The sequence below is a fragment of the Pleurodeles waltl genome, chromosome 5 (assembly GCF_031143425.1).
Source record: "Pleurodeles waltl isolate 20211129_DDA chromosome 5, aPleWal1.hap1.20221129, whole genome shotgun sequence".
In the NCBI taxonomy this organism is placed as follows: Eukaryota; Metazoa; Chordata; class Amphibia; order Caudata; family Salamandridae; genus Pleurodeles; species Pleurodeles waltl.
This window is the reverse complement of record NC_090444.1, coordinates 1,678,759,551-1,678,775,651: the sequence shown is the minus strand read 5'-3', so window position 1 is coordinate 1,678,775,651 and position 16,101 is coordinate 1,678,759,551.

The window sequence follows — 16,101 nt, the reverse complement described above, 5'->3', positions numbered from 1 at the left end:
TGAAAGGTGACTTCTATGCCCTGGAACATATCCCCAACATCATAGGTGCCAATGATGGTACACATGTGGCCTTGGTACCCCCCGCAGGAGTGAACAGGTGTACAGAAACCGGAAGAGCTACCATTCTATGAATGTGCAGATGGTGTGTTTGGCTGACCTGTACATCTCCCATGTGAACGCCAAGTTTCCTGGCTCAGTGCATGACGCTAACATTCTACGGAACAGCAGCATCCCTTATGTGATGGGGCAACTCCAGAGGCACCGTGTGTGGCTATTAGATGTGGACAAGGACCCTATACAGTGTGAATAGTTTTGTTGGTCTGGGGTTGTCACTAAGGGTTAGTGTTTATCTAAGAGTTGTCCCTCGACATTTGCAGGTGACTCTGGGTACCCCAACCTGTCATGGCTACTGACCCCAGTGAGAAATCCCAGGACAAGGGCTGAGGAACGATACAATGAGGCACATGGGCGAACTAAGAGGATTATTGAAAGAACCTTTGGCCTCCTGAAGGCCAGGTTCAGGTGCCTCCATATGACAGGTGGTTCCCTATACTACTCACCAAAGAAGGTGTGCCAGATCTTCGTGGCCTGCTGTATGCTGCACAACTTGGCTTTGCGACTACAGGAGCCTTTTCTGCAGGAGGATGGTCCAGAAGGAGGTCTTGTGGCAGTTGTGGAGCCTGTGGACAGTGAAGAAGAGGAGGCAGAAGAAGAGGACATAGACAACCGAAACACCGTGATCCCGCAACAGTGAGACACAGGTAAGAAGACATCACTGCCTCCTTCATCTGATACAATTGTTAGACCTATCATCTGTCTGTCACTTTCACCCAGTGTATGGACCCTGATTTGTCACTTTGCCTTTCAATTTCATAGATGTGGGTCCCAATGTGTGACCTCTGATATGTTACCTCATGGACTAGAGCTGTGTGACATAGATATGTAGACATTAGAATGGACATTAGGTTTTTCCTCAGTTATTGCAAATACACAATTGTGAAATGACAGACTGACTCCAGCTTGTTGTGTGATTCAAGGGTGCTTATTTAAGTGCAAAATAGTGGAGGGGGTTGTAAAATTGGCAGGGGTGATGGTGGAGGAATGTCCATGGCAGAGTCCAGTCTATTTGTCTCACAGGTGCATTGTCCAAAGGGGCATAGGAAGTGGAGCTAGGGCAGTTTAAGGATGGACAGGGTGACAAAGTGGGACAGAAGGATGACATTCAGGGTGGTCTCATTTCTTGGCGGGGGTCTTGGCATTGTTCTCTGTCTTTGTCCTGGATCTCAGGGACCGCTTGCGGGGTGGTTCTCCATCTGCAGGGGGTAGGGTGCTGGTGTCATGGTCCTGTGGTGGTGCCTCCTGTCCACTAGTCCGGCGGCGGTGGTGGGCAGTTTATCGTCAAGGCTAGTGTCAGGGGCCCCTTGTTGTGCCACAGTGTCCCTCCTGGTGTTCACAAGGTCCTTCAGCACCCCTACAATGGTGCCCAGGGTGGTATTGATGGCTTGAGTTCCTCCCTGAACCCCAAATACTGTTCCTTCTACAGCCGCTGGGTCTCCTGAAACGTGGCCAGTACCGTTGCCATCATCTCCTAGGAATGATGGTACGCTCCCATGATGTTGGAGAGGGCCTCGTGGAGACTGGGTTCCCGGGGCCTGTCCTCCCCCTGCCGCACAGCAGACCTCCCAGTTCCCTGGTTTTCCTGGGCCTCTGTCCCCTGAACCGTGTGCCCACTGCCACTGGCCCCAGGTCCCTGCTGTTCTTGGGGTGGTGGGTTTGCCCGGGATTCCTGTAGTGGTGGACACCCTGCTGCTTGACGTGTCCTGGGGGCAGAGGTATGGGCCCGCTAGGTGGGTACTGTGCTGGTGTTTCCTGAGGGGGGAGGCTCTGTGGTGGCCTGTGACTGTGTCAGGGGAACTGACTGTCCCGAGGTCCCAGATGGGCCGGGCTGGTCATCTAGATCCAGTTGGACAGAGCTGCTGTCATCACTGTGGGCCTCTTCTGTGGGGGAGTGGACATGTCTGGAACCTCCTGTCCGGTGACGTTGGGTAGGGGTCCTGCAGGGGTGTAAAGGCATGATTATTGCATCTGTGTGTGCCATGGTGTGCAATGGGTGGGTGACCCTGTACCCCAGTCCTTATATTCTTGTGTAGGACCTTGTGTGATATTTGGTTTGGGGATCTGTGTGGGTATGTGTAGTGGACATGCATTGGTGATGGGTGTCCATGCTCTGTTGTTGCATGCAGGGCTTGGTGTTGGGATGTGTGGTTTGTGATAGTGGGACATATGTGAGGAGTTGGAGTGATGGGGTGAGGGTGAGAGTGGGGGTATGTGATAGCATGCAGGTAGGGTGGGGTATATGGCAGTTAAAGATTTGACTTACCAGAGTCCATTCCTCCAGCTAATCCTGCGAGGCCCTCAGGATGCAGAATCGCCAAGACCTGCTGCTCCCATGTTGTTAGTTGTGGGGGTCCGCCGCCAGTCCTCTGAACCGCAATGTGGTGTCTTGAGACCACGGAACGCACCTTCCCCGTAGGTCGTTCCACCTCTTCCTGATGTCATCCCGTGTTCTTGGGTGCTGTCCCACTGCGTTGACCCTGTCCACGATTCTGCGCCATAGCTCCATCTTCCTAGCTATGGAGGTGTGCTGCACCTGTGATCCAAATAGCTGTGGCTCTACCCGGATGATTTCCTCCACCATGACCCAGAGCTCCTCCTCAGAAAACCTGGGGTGTCTTTGCAGTGCCATGGGGTGGTGTGGGTGATGTGAGGTGATGTGTGTTGTGATGTTTAGGGATATGTGGTGTTTTGTCGTGGATGTGTATGAGTGATGGTGTTGTGTGCCTCTGTATGCTGGTGTGGTCTTTGCCTTTCTTTCTCTCTGCTTCTTCCAAATTTTTCGTTGTAAGGGTTGATGGGTAACGTGGGTGTGTGTTTTATATTGTATTGGGTGTCTGGGAGTGGTGTGTGTATGTGTATCAGGTGTGTGTATTTCGATTTGTCCAATGTGGTAGTGTTTTGTAAATGTGTGTGTATTTTGAGCGCAGCGGTGTGTACCGCCAATGGAATACCGCGGTTGAAAGACCGCTGCGTGGTTTTGTGGGTTGTAATAGTGTGGGCGTATTCCTGTTGGCGTGACAGTGTAGGTTTTGGTATCGCCAGTTTATCATTGACCTTTGGTGTGGCGGACTTGTGTGGGTGTCTAGATTTTGGCAGATTGCGAGCAGTGGGTCGTAATAGCTGTGGCAGAATTCCGCGACCGCGGCAGTGTGTTGGCGGTCTTCTGCACGGCAGTAAGCGGGATTTACCGCCAATGTTGTAATGAGGGCCGTAGTCTCAGTAGAGTTTGCTTACTGTCAATACATTTGTTGACACTTTTCCTCTTTCTAATTTCAATTTTTTTTCCTAAATGGAGGTTCAATGGTTTCTCCAAAATGATGAGGGAAGATGGACATGACAAAGGAAATGCCACACATAATCAAACAAGAGTCTTGTGCTCTGTGTCCATTGCATTTATTCTAATGAAAAAAACAACCGGGAAGTAGGAGGGGCACAGGTGCAGGGACAGGGGTGGTCGGGGCAGAACCATCATGGGGCAGCGCCTCATTGTCTGTGGCTGGCAGTGTTGCACTATGGCCAGAAGTTGATGGAATACAGGCAGGGGGAGTTGGCTTGGGAAAAGCCCTATGTACAATGTAATAAATGGCATACATCACCCCAGGCAAGGAGCATAAATTGGAACTGATGTTCTGCATCTATGCATTGTTCTCCTTCAGCACCTTCTTAATGTCCCAGACCTCATTCAGGAACTGGCTCATCACGTCCTGGGATTGTTGGACTGATCCCAAGACTTTGTCAAGGGTGGTCTTGCTAACGAACACCGCAGTGGCCTCCCTTGGTTGGCCCATAGATTGCCTCCCACAACCCATACCCGCTCTGGCCAGTGCCCTTGAAGTGTGCCCCAAACCACAGAATCCTGGAAGAACTGGAGGCTGAGTTGTTGGTGGCTCAAGAGTATCCAGGGGGGCACAGAAAGTAGAGAGATCCTCACACTGAGGTCTACAGCTGTGGTGGGAGGTGTAGTTGTGGACTGGGGTTGAGTCACTGGAGCTGTGTGGACAGACAGACTAGAATGACCAGCTGCTTCTCATCTTCCAGACTTGCAGCATTGGAGTCCTCACTGAAGGCTTGCTCGTGGGCTGGAGTGGAGGTGTCTTGGCTGGCAGATGATGGTACACTGGGCCGGGTGGGTTGACCTGTGAAGGATACAGAGGATATGTGTTTAAAATATAGTTTGTGTATTTCATTTGCCTTTGTCTACAAAAGGGCCAACCTAAAACCTAGAAAGAGTGAGACTGACTGATTGGGTCCTTGTGTTATTTTCATTTTTATTTTTACTCATGCAGCCTGATTTACACAGATGACAACTCCTGTGCTGACTTTGTAGAGGTATCCTGAAATGCCAAAGTGTTAGTTTAGATTTATAGAGTACATGTGACAGACATTGAGCCCATCAAAGTAGTGAGTAGGTTGGAGTACCGGAGTATTCCAAGGCCTAGACAGGACTGCACAACATTGTATACAAAGGTGGTTCATGATGCACATGGTACTGTAATAGGTCATCATATGGACAGTGAACTTTAATGTGTGTGGCTACTGATTCTGGTCAGCATGCCACAACACATTTTTGGATATCCTAGATTCAAGAGACAATGAATTATGTAAGCATTTGCATCAATTCAATGTAGCTATGAGCAGATGTCAACTTGGTTGGGATACACAAGAAGTAAAATTTTAATCCATAGCATGACATGGTAACTGACAAATGCACTATATTTTGAAATGTGTGTGCAATTGGAAGTAAAAAAAGAGTGTAACAACATTACATTTCACTATTGCTTTCCAGATGCAGTAACAGAACTTCATGCTAGTTGTAGTCATCTATTGACACCATGGACAATACTTGTTTGAGAAATAATTTGCACATATCACTTTTATTAGAGATGAAAACACGTTTGCAACTGGTAGACATCTATGGCTATAATGTGACTAGGAGAAAATACAAATTAGGAACCCCATTCTCTTCTGTGAACATAGAAGTAGTTTTGGACCTGTTTTTGTAAGCACAGCAACACATATATCAATAGACAGTAATGGGCAGAGCCCATGTAAGGGATGATCCATTTGGAGCTACATACAATCCGACTATCCATTCTGCATTATGCTAGAAGGAGAGCTACACCCATGCTGCTGGTAACTTGTATGAGGCAACAGATTTTGTTTATTCAAAATTAGCTATGTCTGTGTTGTGAAGGTTGTTTCAGCTTTTTAAAAGTTTACCTTAAAAGGAGGATTCCAGTCATGATGGAGGTCTGACTTACTACTTATTCCAGTCAAGGCTTCAGGATGGAGGATTTGCAGGACCTTCTTCTCCCAGGGAAAGAGTTGTAATGGGGGCAGAGGAGAAACCACCATCAGTCCTCCAGGACTCTGGGTGATGCTTGGAGACCGGTGAATGAACCTTTCCCCGCATCTTATTCCACCTCTTCCTTATCTCCTCCTGTGTGCACAGTTTGTGGGCTACTGCATTCACCCTTTTCATTTCCTGGTCCACATTTGCCTTTTCTGGGAATTGGTAGTATTTTGGACTTGTGTACCAAACAATTGCAGCACTACTCTAATGGTTTCATCCCTCCCTCTGTGAAACGGTTATTTCTTCTCCCTTCCATTGTGATATATATCTAAACAAAACTAGTGCTCAAAAAAATGAAGGGTACTGTAAAAAAAAATAATTTAACAAAAAAGACACAGAGGGAGAGGTAAACAGAATCAAAAAACCTGTTTGTCTCCTATGTTGCGGATTTGGCTGTCTGTCTGGTCTACTGCAGTGGAATAGCAAAGGATCATGGCTTGAAATGGAGTGCTTAATAGTGTGTTTTGCAGGTGTTCACAATTGTTCATTTTGCAACAGGTGTGGGTTACTGGCATCCAACCAATGGCCACATCCATGGTACTATACTGAACGGTCGTGCAATGGACAACCCACCATCATGGGCTCACCAATGACACATCACCAGCACAACTGTTTGAACAAAATAGGCTTGGTGGGATGCCGCTGTCAGGACAGCGATAGAGTGCAAATCATTGGCATTGGTGTCCGCTGCATCGGCTGTAGGATACAGCTGACTCGATGGAGTACACTCCTTCATATCGTTTTTTTGGCTTAGCCACCATGCATCTAAATATGGCAGGCGAGAGACCATCGATGTGACGGTCTTTTCAAGCCCTACCGCCACCGCAGCTTGGCCATCAGACTGCCAACATCTAAATCAGGCCCAAAGTCCGTAAATCCAATGGCATATATGAAGCAGACAAAGAGAGTGATCCTTCCATCTCTAAATCCAAGTGCCAGGCAGCAAGGAGACAGACAGAGGACTTCAAAAAGCCTGCTGGACAAGGACAGGAAATAGGAGTCTCTGGGGCACTTCATTCATCTTGAATGAAAAGTAAAAAATAAAAAAGGTGTCTTGTGCTAAAAAACAACACTTGGAAATGTATTTTCGGGTAGATTTAGCAGCTTCTCAAGTAATGAAAATGCTGGGGTGCTTGCGGTCACTCGTTCTCTCCAGCGGCAGACTAAAGGCACTGTCACGGCTGGAGGCCATGTTAGCAGAGTAAAATCTTGTGTGCGCTTCCAAATGGCCTTTAAGTCTCATGTACGCCAACAAAATAAAATTCTGCTACATGGCGGATGGTGAAATTTAGGGAACTCTATACACATTTCATAGCCCAGAGTTCCTGAATTGCACCAGCTCCACAAGTAGAGTGCTTTTTTCCACCCAATCCTACTGTTAATCCTCCCTTGTTGATAGGTAGATAAAGCTTTTGTAATGCTACCCTGCCACATGTGTTGCACCAGATAAATTCCCACATCAGCTTTTTGAGCGAGTGGAAAACATTGTAACATAGAGGGGGAGGTTAGCAAAATAATACAACAATCTTAGCAACCTTTCCTTCTTTATCAGGGCAATACGACCAGCAACAGAGAGTGGCAATGACTTCCAGAATCTTATCTGCGCTTGCAGGGAGGACCCCGCCATCATTCAGTTACCATCAAAAAGGTCTGCAAGACGTGGTAAATACAGATGCTTAATTAGTGGACTGTACTGGGATGTCAGATTAGGTGGACACTGTTAAGATGGAAAGGGGGGTCAGGTGTTGTGGTGGTAAACACGAAGAGGCACAATTTAATCCAGTTTACTTTAAGGCCCGACATTGCCAGAAACTGGTCAAAGGTCCATGCCCCTGCAGCCAGTATAATGTGCATGTCTCGGAGGTACAGGAGCAAGTCACCTCCATATAGGGAAATTTAGTGTAGACCATCCATCAGTGGTATCCCCCATTCTCCACTATGCTTGCATTGGGCAAGCACCAGCGGCTCTATGGCCAGTGAAAAGAGTAAAGGTGACAGTAGACATCCCTGTTGGGTGCCTCTATTGATTGGGATAGGGTCGGATATTAGGCTGCCTGTTTTTATTTTGGCAGTAAGAAGGATATGGTGAAGCTTGTCTGTACAAAGGAAGTCCGGTCCCAGCCCATAATGTGACAACAATGTGAAAAGAAAATCCCACTCCAGGGAATCAAATGCTTTTTCCAGATCCAGCAAGGCACTGCACATGGGGCCAGGAGTTGGGAGCATATTCCAGAAGTCAAAAGAATCTCCACAGGTTGAGCGAGGTGTTACAGGCTGGAGGGAACCTGTTTTGAGCCAGGTGTTCAAGAATGGGGGCCAAGGGACCCAATCTGTCCACAAGCACTTTGGCTAGTATCTTATAGACTTTGTTCAATAGTGCTAATGGTCTATAAAAGCCGAGTGCAGTAGGGTCTCTGTCTGATTTAGGAAGGGACACTAGTAATGCCTCATGCAGAGTGGCGAGTAAACATGTGGCCTGCAGAGCTTCATTGTAGACGGTCTGAAGGTGAGAGAATAGGAGCGGGACATAGGCCTTATAAAATTCAGGGCCATATTTATACTATTTGACGCAAAACTGCGCCAACGCAGGTTTGCATCAAAAATATTAACGCCGGCTAACGCCATTTATTTGCACCATGCGGGCGTCAAATTTATACTTTGACGCATGACGGCACAAACCACAGGTGTGAGTCTTTTTTTTTTACTTAAACCAATGCGTCACGTCGTAAAGGAAAACGACGTTAACGCGGTGAAAATGACGACGCAAACCAGATACGCGCCGTTTTTTGACGCAATTGCATCAAAAAGTGGTGCAAACACAGCAAAATGTGCTAAGGAGAGCCAAAATGGATCCCAGATACTTGCACAGACCTCAGGAAGATGATAACAGTCCAGGAACCAGCCAGGAGGACCCACACAAAGCCCAGGAAAGGGAGAAGGAGAAAAGAAAGTGTCGCTTCAGTGCAGAGGAGCAGGAAATTCTGGTGAAAGAGGTGACGGAACACCAGCACCAACCGTTTGTCACCTCAAAGTTGCCAATTGTTAGGAGAGAGGCAATATGGCAACAAATTGTTGACAAGATAAACAGTGTGGCAGAAGTACGGAGAACAGTCATCGAGTGCAAGAAACACTGGCATGACTGCAAGCGCAGGACCAAGGAAAAGATGGCCAGGAACAGGAAGGCAGCACTGCAGACTGGAGGTGGGAGTCCAGCACCGCAGGAGACCCTGGACCACATGGAGGAGATGGTGGCAGCCGTAATCCCTGAGGAGATCGTCACAGGGATCCAAGGACAGGACTGCACAGACTACCAGGAGACAACGTACATGCAGGGTAAGTCGCATGGGGAAATAAAATGCCGAATTGTTAACTGCAACCGGGGGGGGGACATACCTACTACACAATGCATGGAATTCATGATATTCAGGGAGTGGCATGGCTAAAGGGGCATGGCACGGGGGCATGGCACGGGGCATGGGCTGTACAGAGGAAACCTGGGGCACAATCCTACACTACACCAACAACCTTTGCATGAGGTTATGCTGCCATGCCAAGGATGTTGCAAAGGTAAAGCAAGGCCAGGAGGGTAGGGTACTACGTTAAACTGGCAGCCCATCACACATCAGCCAGTATTCTCCCTACATTAACTAGGGCCCAAATAACAATCTCTGGCCATATGTGAAAGTGGAATGTAACATTGACAACAGCTGCCACTACCACCTCTGCTGTGTGTGCAGGTCAAGTAGCTAATGGCAGTAACGTCTCCATGGATCAAACGCACCAAGATTAGAGGGTTCATGATGACAACTTTATCAATCCCCTGAAATCAATAAAAAATTCCCAATCCTGTCAAATGTGATTGTCCATAGTCGCTACAAACATCAGCCATGGTCATAAACATTAGGAGAGAAAATGGCTGCCATGAATACAAAATGGATTCCGCGAAATGTTCACAATAGTTGCTAAATACAAGATGTCTTCTGCTAATGCTTAATCTAATCGCTACTAAACTTCAACAGACGACCCTTTCAGCATTAGCTGAAGACATTCGTCTTTCTGGGATAATCTAAATATTCATCTTGTATATTTATGCTCATCGTTTCAGCTATTTCCTTATCTAACATGTGTTGTGCTTTCATTTCTGTAATATTTCTTTTGGTAGGCATACAAGCAGTAATACAAATGGAGCAGAACATTGGACCACACTGAATACAGATACAGCATGTGAAAAATATTGCAATCATTACACACACCTGACCACCCAACAGGTAGTTGGTAATATCCATAGTTACCACAAACAAAATATGTATTATGTGAAGCTGTAAAACTACTATTATTTACACCCTCAATAGTTAAAATCAAGGTACAATCGCTTATCCCCACTGGAATTCGACCAATGCTACGTATACATAAATCTGCTTTAGTTTTTGTAACAGAAATCACAAATTGTTCTTTCTTGTCAGAGTCTCTTGTATTTGTGAAGACATATGGTATTGAAACATTGTCCGGTTGATACTCTTCCCATTCCCATTTAGTTCCTTTGGCTTGGGGATACCCATCTTTGTCTTGGTAGCATACTTTATTAAGGCGAAAAAGAAGTCCGCCCTCTGTACGTTTTCCAGATGCAAACAGAAGCGTATACCAAGTTTGACAAGAACCATTGAGTGAAAAAGGAAGAGGAATGAAAGATGTTCCTCCTTTCTTTTGATGCGCAGGTATCATTCCACATACCCAACAGTTAGTAGTATTTGTAGCATTATGAGTATGATGCAACATCTGAATGAAAGTATTACTGAAGTACGATTGACGGTGCTTCTGCTCATGATAGGGAAGGAAAAGTAATAGTGATCCTCTGGTACTGGAGTAGTGGCAACAAAAAACTCACGAGCAGGAGCCTTCTTTTCAACAAACCAGGTGATTATTGCTATAACCACCAAAACAACAACAAACTCCATAGTACTAATGATCAATTTGTTATTCATTTTAGCAACAGTGATAATCGACCCTTTCTCAAATTAATTAAAAACAATCGTTGAAGCTCTCATCCCTGTGCAGCCGCTGATTTCTTCACCACGGGCCAAGACGGGTGTCACTACTCTAATGCATGGCTAATCCCCCCCTTGCCACATTGGCTCTCCGTTTCACTAACCCAGGGCGGTAGCTCAACCTGTTTTTTCCAGAGTTTTTTCAGATTCTTTCCTCGGTCTCAAATTATATCGCAACACTCCAGAAATCATATGGTCCGGGAACAACTCTGCATATTCGTCAGGTGATGTAGCACGGCCTTTCTCCGTAGTCAAGATCTCTCGATGATCGGTCAGCACAGCAGGTTCCACCAAGGTAGGTAGCACTCTCTTGCAGTGAGTACTATGGACCCAATTATTTCGGTTCGTCACTCGAACTGCTGTCCTTGTCGCAAGGAGCACCTGCTCTGGGCCTCGCCACCTTGGTTCCAAGCTGCTTGATCTTTCAAAGGACTTAATCATCACCTGGTCACCAGGTCGGTGTTAATGGCCTTCACCTGTAGATCTGTCAGGAAGTGCTTCTCGAACCTTTTGATGAATAGAAACCAAATTGTCGGTTAACTGTGCCAAATAATCATTCATCAGGACACAAGGTACATCATATACAGAATATGGCTTAGGAACTCCCCAAATGTTCATTGGCCTTCCAAACACTATTTTGTGTGGGGTAAGGCCTATTCGAGAGTGTGGCACTGACCTGATAGACAATAAAGCCAACGGTAATGCTTCCGGCCAAGTTGAAAATGTGGAAGCCTGTATCTTCGCTAACTTCAGCTTCAAAGTAGCATTATACCTTTCCACCAACCCTGCTGATTGTGGGTGGAAAACCACATGGAACTTCTGTTTGATCCCTAATCCTTTCAGGACATACTTAATAACTTCCCCAACAAAATGAGGTCCGTTATCATTCCATAAAAGTCTGCAAACACCAAATCTAGGGAGAAATTCTTTCAAAAGAACCTTTGCTGTGGTAATGGCAGTATTATCCTTTGTGGGGTACGCCTCTATCCATTTACTGAAGGCACATACCACCACCAAGACATACTTTAAATTGTTGCAGCGTTCAAGCTGAATATAATCCATTTGTAGAACTTCAAAAGGTGCAGTTGGTGTAGCAAACCCTCCCGCAGGAGTTCGTGTCCCTTTTCCAGGATTGTATTGTAAACAGATCAAACAAGACTGTACTACTCTCTTAGCTGTAATGGAAATTTCTCGATGCTCCCAAACTTGCGTAAGCAACTTCGTTATATCAGTCACTCTCTTGTGTGAACTACATTTCACAATAGCTAGTTTCTTTGGATATGTCAATGCAGTCAAGAGGTTATGCACTAATTCTCCGTGCATTATCTCCATCCCGTGGGATGTGAGAAAGCCTCTCTCCTTCCAAAGCAAACCAAAATCATGAGCCACTCCAAAAGCATAGCGGCTGTCTGTATAAATGTTCACACATAAGTCAGTACTAAGTTCACATGCTCGTGTCAAAGCTATTAGTTCAGCTGCTTGAGCTGACTTCTGTGGTATACGAGCTGTCTCCACTACTGTGTGTATTGTGGTGATTGCATATGCAGCTGAGGTCGTACCGTCTGGCAACTTCAAACAAGACCCATCAACCCACAATTCCCCGTCTACATCTGGAAGGGGCGTATCTTGTAAATCAATACAACCCTTTGTCTGTTCTTCGGTAAGGAATATACAATCATGTGTTTCTGGTGACTGAGGCTGAGTCACCGGATATGGCAACAAAGTGGCTGGATTTAATGTTGCACATCTCTTCAGTGTAATGTGAGGAGCCAGCAATGTCAATTCATATCCTGTGAGGCGAGCGCTAGTTAAATGTTGCGTCTTTGTTTGATTTAAAAGAGCATCAACCGCATGGGGTACTAACACCAACAGCTTATGTGACAAAACTATCCCTTCACTCTGACGTATTGACACAGCTGTTGCCGCAACTGAACGAAAACACCCAGGCAACGCTCGAGCGACAGGATCAAGTACTGCTGAAAAATATGGACAGGGATGCTGCTTATCGCCATGTGTCTGTACTAAAACTGACAATGCACATCCATCTTTCTCATGTACGTAAAGTGCAAAAGGCTTTGTGTAATCTGCAGTACCTAACACTGGTGCTGAACAAAGGGCTTGTCGTAGCTGCCGGAAAGCAGTCTCACATTCATCTGTCCATGGGAGAGGCATTGGAGTATCTTTAGTCAAAAGTGCTAGCAAAGGTTTGACTATGTGTGAAAACCCTAATATCCATTGCCTACAAAAAGAAATAAGACCAAGGAATGCACAAACATCTTTCTGAGTAGAGGGTACTGGTGTGTCTAAAATTGCTTGAATATGATCTGATGTAAGTGCACAGCCCTCCTTAGACAAAAGGTGACCTAAATAGGTTACCTTTGGTCTACAATATTGCAATTACTTTCGTGACACTTTATGATGGTGTGAAGCAAGAAAAGAAAGTAAGGACAAAGTGCACTTTTCACATTGCTCAGGGGTATCAGTTGCCAACAAAATATCATCAACATATTGTATGAGAGCCACACCTTCAGGCAAAACAAAAGAATCAAGTTGTCCAAAGTCATAGTACAAGAACTAATTGCTCCCTCAACTTCCTCATAAAAGGCGGCTGTATTTTTCCGCGGGTCAGGTAATGCTATTTTAAGTGCCATTACATCTGCCCTATTCCAAGGTATATACACCCAATTATAAATAAAATAACCCTTAGCATCAACAGAAGTTTTATCATCACTTGTACCCGATCCTTTAGGAGGAACATACAAAGGCGCGGCCTACCGCATTGGTTTCGCGTGAACTATCATAATCTTATCTGTTCCAAAGATGGAAGCTTGCACCCCGCCGGTCTGAGATGTCCGTGCAACTACGTCCACGGCCCTTTTCTCCTCTCGCAAACGGTCTGCTGCAACACATAATTTCACCAAACGCCTGATTGCATCAGACACCTGGTAGAAAACAAAAAGACCATCATGCATTTGCCTATGATCAGCTGCTACATCATCGGGCTCTAACTCATCAGAATATTTCCGAAATAGTTCAATAACTTCTGTGTCAAATGCCTCAGTAAAATATAGCTGCTCCTTTTCCGTCCACCCTTTCATGTTATCTAAAAGTTCAGAAGCAGAGACATCGCTAAGAATTGTTTTACGAGCAATAGATCTAAGTTCAGACGCACGGTCAGCAGGCAACATAGAGCGACTGTCTCGTATTATCTGTTGCTCCGAACCGGAGACCTCAGCTAACTCATGAGGGGCAGAAGGAACGACATACGGAGGTGGAGGGCGATCTAGTAATAAAAAATCATTGTGCGGTTTATTAAGGATAGGATAGAGGGGTTGCCTAACAGTGTATTGGCCAGTTACCTGTAATTTACGTTCTTTCTCTTCTATCGCCTTTAAGTCATTTATTTATTTCTTTCTCATTTCCAATGCTTTCACATATACATTTTTCCGCTGCTCTTTCTCAAGCAAGGCTTGCTCACGCTTCACTCGTCCACGCACTTCTTTCTCCCACATTCGTACACAGTCAAACATATCTTGCCTAGACCTTCGCTTACACATACATTGCTCCACATACTCAATCTTTCGCAAATCAAATGACCCATGCATAGGCCAACGTAACTCAGGATCCGCACGAGTGTATTTATTCCATAATGTGCTGTACATTATAGAAGAAAGACCATATTTAACATACATATCTCTATTGGGCGTCCCCTCTGGGGGTGCCGGTTGCGATTCTTCCAGTTTCAAATTGGTACCATTACAAAAGCAACACATCCTACGAAGTGCGCTAAAAACAGGCATGCCAAAAAGAGTGCAGAATATGCAGTATCATAATCAAAGTAGCACTTAAGATGCCGTTCAAATCAAAATTAAATTGGAGAAAATTCTCCTCATTACCTGCCTATGTAAATTGCAATTTATATATCAATTCAAAGGACACAAATTGACTAGTCACCCAAAACACGAGAGCCACAGTAAATGGTGCTAAACCTCATTACCAAACAAAGGCATCAAAACCCACAGCAAGTGCCGTAAAACGGCTCTTACCAATCATGGGGCATCCAGGTTCCAACTGCCAAGTTCTAAAATCGACCAAATGGTCACTGCATGACAAATGAACAAAAAGGATCTCAGTCGAGGACCGGCGCCACCTGGATGGTCAAGTCAGAAAGAAGGGAAAAACGCTGTGGTTGCCAAGACTCGGGTCTCCTCAGGCATTGATCGTCCGCAGCGAGATCCCAATCCTTCGTCGCGACCAATCCGTCGGGCGTCCGAATCGCCGTTGAGTCCCTGTTCGGGCGCCAATTTGTTGAAGTAAGCCTCAGCAAGGCCTACTAGTGCAAGGGGTTCACCCTTCTCTGCACAAAGTCCTCAGACCATATAGGAAGAAGTTGGCACAGAAACTGAAATAAAAGACAAAGTTTATTAAACCTCATGAGGTGGTACTACAGTTCAAACAGCACCCTTTGGTAATGTTTGAAGTAGCACACTGAACTGAGAGAGCATGGTCCTTTTATACCCACGCAGGGGCTTAAAGGAGGTGGTACAATTATAGAAGCAAGACTTCTATACATATAAGGTCAAATGGAAATGCACAGTCGACAGGTAGGAGGGGCTAACAGTTTTCAAGGACTAACAGCTGCAGACCTTACTGGGCATGTGCGAAAGTGGCAGATGCTAAATATAACTTGTCACTAGACAGATTTTCAAGAGTAGTTAACAGGAAGGTAGGACAGAGCACATGGCAGCATGTGGCAGAGAAAATGGCTGCCATGAATACAAAATGGATTCCGCGAAATGTTCACAATAGTTGCTAAATACAAGATGTCTTCTGCTAATGCTTAATCTAATCGCTACTAAACTTCAACACCTGGGTCACAATAGCTCCAATGACACCACGCAACATCCCAAAGGTCATACCGCTCAGACAACAGCATTGAGGGAGAGGACACCTGTAAATGGTTACAGAGATACACCCGCACAGTCAGAGGAGGAAATGGAACACTGCTAGGACAATCAGCGCAATCCCATGTAGCACACATTCCCCAACATCAGCAGTAGACATTACCAAAGCCGACATCCATATCGTGCCATAACAATGCTATACATAGTATATGCTAGATCTCAACAACATATAGGTGGATGTGAAAGATCAGAGACTGGGGTAGTTCCAGATTGTTAAGTGTGGTGCTAGTGCCATCAGAACACCCACAGCCAGTGAAAGGCCTCACCATGAGAATGGAAGTAGACGGAGGGGTTGAGTAGGACAAGAAGGTGGCAATTCACAATTTGGCCTGAACCAACACGTAGAGGATGTGCTGCTGACAAGTCCACAAACTGACCACAATACATGTGGCATGCAGGTGGGGCATAGGCCATGGGAGAATGCTAATATGAAAGACAGGAACAATGAACAGGAACCAAGATCACAATGTGAAAATAATCGGAAGGCAGGCATGTCACATTACAAATGCCACAACACAGACACACTAATTGTACCATATCTCATTGCAGAGGACGATGGTTCTCCTGCAGATATGCCTTTCCAAGACTACCCTGATGACATGGATGACGAGCTGACAAACAT